Source organism: Sesamum indicum, unplaced genomic scaffold (assembly GCF_000512975.1).
Source record: "Sesamum indicum cultivar Zhongzhi No. 13 unplaced genomic scaffold, S_indicum_v1.0 scaffold00194, whole genome shotgun sequence".
Classification (NCBI taxonomy): Eukaryota; Viridiplantae; Streptophyta; class Magnoliopsida; order Lamiales; family Pedaliaceae; genus Sesamum; species Sesamum indicum.
In genome coordinates, this window is record NW_011628089.1 from 94,597 (window position 1) to 100,668 (window position 6,072).

At 33.2% G+C, this 6,072-nt stretch overlaps 1 long non-coding RNA gene across 1 annotated transcript in view; it reads left to right on the top strand.

Annotated features, from left to right (window-relative positions):
• The window catches only part of LOC105179720, an 8,571-nt gene extending 4,330 nt beyond the window's left edge, over positions 1-4,241 (top strand). Inside the window, exons 5-10 of the long non-coding RNA XR_002286370.1 lie at positions 123-440; positions 602-792; positions 1,488-1,569; positions 2,351-2,442; positions 2,607-2,747; positions 3,943-4,241. This is a non-coding gene — a long non-coding RNA (uncharacterized LOC105179720). The remainder of the gene's footprint in view (positions 1-122; positions 441-601; positions 793-1,487; positions 1,570-2,350; positions 2,443-2,606; positions 2,748-3,942) is intronic.
• Positions 4,242-6,072: the final 1,831 nt, after the last annotated feature.

A 6,072-nucleotide genomic window follows, 5' to 3' on the forward strand; every position in this document is an offset into this window, starting at 1 on the left:
TCAATTCGCGAAATTTGTAGGGTCATGGAAGTAGTGAAGAGGAAGATGTTCCTCTGGATTATGCAATTAGCTCTTAATTTGAAGCTTGTGTTGCCTTACATTAACCATGCTTTCCCATGCAGAATATCTTGATATGTTTAAAGCAAATTCAGCTGCTGAGGAATCCAGAGTTCGCTCTGAGAAACTGTTCTCCAGACCAGTTAGAATTTCTCTCTGAAGCACCTCTATATTTGGAGATTAAGCAATCCCTGGGTTTTCTTGACCATTTAATGTTGGGAACCCCTGCTTCTCCTGTGAGAAAAATCCTGCTGGAGAGTGGTCTGGGCGATGTTCTTGTTGGTTGCGGGGGTTGAAGTGGGCTCCTCCAGCCTCAGTTTAGTATTGGACTATAATTTTGTAACCTTACCCCTACTCTTGGAGTATAATTGTTGAAACTTCAGGTTGTTACCAGTCTTGCAATGAAAATTTAGTTTTCAAGAAATGGAACTCATGTGATATACTGAAGATAATTGGTTTTGTTTTCTGTTGGCTTTACTAGTTTCATGGTAACTCTCATCATCAAATCAAACGTTAAATTTGATATGGTATGCGGTGTCAACAGCCAGTCATTGCTGGAGATGGGTACTAAAGATTTGGATTTTGTACAACTGAACCAATTAAGGAAAAGCTGGTGGGATATCACTATATTCTTTCACACCATCAGTTCGAGGGAAGGAGGAGCCCTGCAGCCATATAATTGTTCGAGGGTGAGGCAAAGCTATGTCAGGACGTGTTGAAGATTTATTTACCCTGGTAATTATGGTATTTTTCTTTGTAATTTAATTACATACGAATTTCGAACCTCACCATTGTATCTTTTCAAGTTGGTGGAGGGTTATAACTTTGTTATCGTGATGTTTGAATGAATTTGTGTAAGATTTCTTTGAAGTATGTCGTAGAATACTGCATAGGTAGGTTGAAAAGTGGTGGTACTTGCAAACCAATTCTTTTACATAAATAGTTTGTATAATCTATTGTGAGTAAGCCATGACCGAAGATTTGGGTCATGGCTTAACTGAAAAGGATGTTGGTAGTTTTTTTACAGGTACATGTGTGAATATTTATATTCATTCCTTTTGTTCATGTTCTTTTTAAGCGTGGTTCACTTCTCTATATATTGGAAGGTTTAAGAAAGGGGACAACTGATGAGTTAACATCTTATGCTGGTCAGGGCTTGGTGTGCGGTACTCCTTATTTGATACTTTGGTCCTCAACCAGGGAGGAAAGATTGAAATTTATCAGAAGCAGCTGAAGATTGATTGATTCGGTTGTTCAAATTATCAACTGTAGGTCAATTGTGTTCTTCAAGATGTTCAATTGACCGACCAAAAGCGTTTTAAGCAGTTTGTTTCTCAAAGCAAAGCAAGAATGGATATTGATCTATGACAGAACTGAGAGTAATTTGCCTTCTTCAACTAAGCCATGTTAATTGTTGATTTCCACAATAGGTTAAGAGGCAAGTGGACATAGCATTGCACTGCAAGGATGGATGCAAAGCTCAGTGTTGCTTGTTGGATCTCTGAACAAATGGTTGGTGTCAGGTTAATTTGTTTGGAGTCTAATTTTCACCTTTGATATTTGGAAAGCATGTTGATGTCGTAAAATATTATGAGATGCATCACCATATGTTATATAGACTAAGCGTTTGCCAGCCATTGACTGAATTTTAGAAACTAGGCTAAACAATGATGGGTGTTTTGTTAATTTGCATCACCCACAATTTGATTCTATTGCTTTATTAGATTCAGGAACACCACCTCCTATTAGTACACTAGAAGAGGAGTCAGCGTAGCATGAACTTTATGTTGTCAAAATCATGTAATACTTGTCGCACTAGTGATGGTCTGTTTGGGGGGATAAATCATGCGGATAAACAGAAAATACAAAAACTTTTCCCATTGTTGTTGTATTTAGACATATAAGATGCCTAGAAAAATGATGATTTGACGGGAGTTATTTGGATTAACATTTTATAAAATTTTCCATTGATCATTAGAAAATAGAAACATGCAGGTATGCTTAGTCAAGAGTCCATAAGAAATTCTAGGTATGTGGCTGTTGGATAGTACCATGCAATGTAATGCTTAGTCCTGCCGAATTCTAGGTATGTGGCTGTTGGACAGTACCATGCAATGTAATGCTTAGTCCTGCCGCTGTTTTGCATCGTGTGTCCTAAATTGTTGTTTTCTTGGGCATACTTTTTGAATATTAACTCTTTTGAGTGTTGAGCAATCAAGGACTTGTCTTTTAAAGCTTTAAACCACTAAAGGATATGATTAATTTAACGGCACCTTTTATTGACTTATTGTAGTCAAGGAACTGAAGACGAAGAAGATTCTTGTACGAGATGTGGAGACATCTACTAGCTCATACCATACATTTGATGTGTTGCGACCTTTTGTGGTAAGTTGTTCGGGTGTCATGTTATAAATACCTGACCTCTTTGTGCTTGGCATGTGAGGATGGGCATAAAAATTAGTCTTTGGATCTTGTGTACTTCTCATTTCTCTTTTTGCAGCCAATTCTAGTACATCTTTGTAAGCATCATGCTGTTTGTACAATGATAGGACTACGTTGTTGAGTTGCAGTTGCTAAGACCAACCTAATCCATCTGATGACAACCTAATCCATGACAACCTAATCCATCTGATGATTTGAAATCTAAAGAGAAAAATGAAGAGAGAAGATGCAACATTAAAGCTGACAAAGTATGTTCTCGCTTACTTATCTCTCTCTGTTTCTCTCTCTCTCGCATACCGCTTGATCTCTCGTCCACTAGTATTCCAGAAGAGCCGCTTTTTGTCTTCACTTCAATTATGCGGACTTCTAGTTTTAGATCAATAAGGGGAAGATGAAAGGGGAAGAGTAGTTGCTTTTCCAATCACATAGCATGAGCTAAATGTGGCCTCCGAGTTGGTATCTGTTTGATAAAATGTTTAATAAAAAGTAAGATGTAAGTACAGAAATTTACTGCTTTATTTAGATCAATAAGGGGAAGATGAAAGGGGAAGAGTAGTTGCTTTTCAAGGGGACGAATGATACTTATTCTGTGGACTCCTTTAGTTCAACCTAAAGGAAGTATTTGTGTGGTACTTCTCCTTGCTTGATATCATAGAAATAAGGTAGGGAGGAAAGATTGATTTTTTATGTTTACACGTTCAGAATCATCTCTTTTTTATGGAAAAAAAAAAAGCAAATTATAGAGGAAATTGGTGTGTGATTTAAGTGTTTAAGAGATCTTTGCATTTGGAAATCATTATAGGCATTAGGGATTTGGTGAGATTCAAGGAAATAGCAATAATTTGTTTTTTTTTTTTTTGGGGGGGGGGGGGGGTGACAGTTTGCTGTTGCAAATCTCAAGTTGTGGAGATGTGCGATATATTGTTGCATATACTCCACTTAGATTAACTTTGTTACTATATAGTGTAAACCGTTGTCTCATGGTGAGTATTTCTTTTTGGGCATGATATTGTTTTTTATTATTCAGAGTTCTATTTTATGCTATAACATTTTGTATTTGAAGTAAGCAACTCAAACATAAACCAAGTTGATGTCCAGTTTCTCTGGAATATATCCTCCATTGTCTGACCAATACTTGACCAATACTTGAAGAGCACCTTACTATCAATATCACCACTACAACACTCTATCACCATCATGAAATTAAAAAAACATATTAGCATATGCTGTGAATGCAATATTTGGTTTATTTGGTTGACTGAAGGTTTGGTTATATTTAATTTGTTTCCATTTGCATATACTTTGTTGTTCTAGTACGATGTGTTATGGCTTTTGCTTAATGCTATGCGTTAGTTTTAAAGCCATATTGTAGAAACTTGTGTGAAGGGGGTCAACCCTTTCTTTTTATTGGTGCAGATCAGTGATTTAAATGTAATCAAACAGGAATTGAAGCTTTTCGTGGAAATGTATTGGCACCAAATGGTGGATTCAAGGTTAGCATTTTTTATTTGTGGCAAGATTTTGGCTATTTTTTATACTTATCTTGAGTAGTAGTTCCTCAATGATTGTTATGATTACAATGCAGCTCATTTGATTAGATTATATACTTTATTTTCTCGATGTGTTGGTTGCTCTCAGAATAGGGAACAAAGTTGAATAACCATGTACCAATAAAAAACGTTAAAGTCATTTTTTTAAGAGGAACGTTTGAGTTGCATAGTTGTTAAGATAGGTAAATTGGATCAGGGTCCAGAATAGACATAAAAAGAAAAACGTAAGGTCCAAAGGTGACTTTTTTTGCTTGATAAGAAATAATAAACAAATGGCAGTCATATTTGGGTTTGTTGCGTTGCTGTTCATTTCTATGTTACTTGGTAGCCTTTCCTTTCTTCACAACAATTTAGGTTTATTTTTATTTAAACCAAATGTTTTAAAGGTGCCATCAATGGAGGGACCTTAGATTGGTACTTTGGAAGCAACCCTCATGGTGCTTAAGGTACATGCTTCGATTATCCAAAAATTAAAAATACTCTTTTGGACTTGATTTGGTTTGTTTAACAAAAAGCATGACCTCATCACTAGTGGTATTTAATACAAGGATCATATTTGATTAAATTGGTGGTGTGTTGTCCACAATTAATTTATAGTTATTGAAATTAAAGAGTCAAATGTTAAATCTTAAACTATTGCATCAGTCTTACTTGGGCTCAAGGCTACCATTAATTTTTTATTTGATATAATTGTTAAATTTAATTTAAATTAGACAATTTCATATGTTTTAGGTCACCATAGAAGCATCGTATTTTAATAAAATGTAGGATTAAAACGGAGTTCGCTCCTTAAATTAAATATCTTGGCTATATTATATAATTGTAGATTTAATCATGTTTGAAAGTATGATCATTCTCATTTTACTTTTAGACAGTAGCATATATTTGTCTGTTTTATTAAATCCAAAATCAATAACTTTATTTAGGTCTTGATGGCGTACTTTAAGCCAAATTTAAATCGAGTATGCTATTGTTGTTAATGCTTTTTATTAAGGTTCCATCCTGAATTGTAATTAACTTTTGATTGTCAGTGGTTAAAATATCTTTTGATATTTTTATTATTTAATTAGTGTTACTCTTAAAGTTCACTAAATATTTAAATTTTCTTTCACGTGCAAAGTTATAGTGCTTTTATTTAATTGTCTAAGCTTAATTAATTAATTACATGTGCATAAAATATATTTTTCTACAAAAGAGATGTCATTTTGCACATAAATAAATGAATAAATTGATTAATACTTGTTTCTATGATTGTAGACAACAAGATGGAATAAAATAAGACGTACAAATAATTTGTTGATATATGAAAGAAAATAATAATACAAAAAAAAATGGCATTTGATATATGTGATAATTGTTTCAACTTATTTGTATCATACTATGCGTGCGTTAGAAACAAAGAGAATGACATCCGACATGTGACAATCATTTAATCTTATTTGTATATGTACGGATTTTTCATTGAATTTTTGTGACAATCATTTAATCTTATTTGTATATGTACGGATTTTTCATTGAATTTTTGAAGTTATTTATGACTGATATGGAAAAACTTTGAAAATTGGTCATTTTTTAATGTTCATATGTTCTTTAAATGATAGCATGAAGTTTGTATAGTTTATTAATATTTTTGAGTAATAGTATAATTATAACATTTTAATTTATCCACACGGATTGAGTATATAATTGACTTTCGATGTGTGGTTAAAATATCCTCTTTTTTTCTTTCTTTTGAAATTGGATTTGTTTTTGTTGACTAGCTGAAAGACTAATCACCCATGAATTAACTGTCTTGCTTAATTTATATAATTGATAGATTTAAAAAATATAACTCCATCATATTTGGAAAATGTATTTTTATGGTCATTTTCACTTTATTTATTTTAAATTAAGAGCTTTATTTAAGCAATAATAGTGATGTCCTATCAGTATACTAGGACTACTTTCATTTTGAGATTATTTGCTTCCTTTCATTTAATTAAAATGTATTGGGTACATTTTGTTGTCTGGTTATTTATAAAGC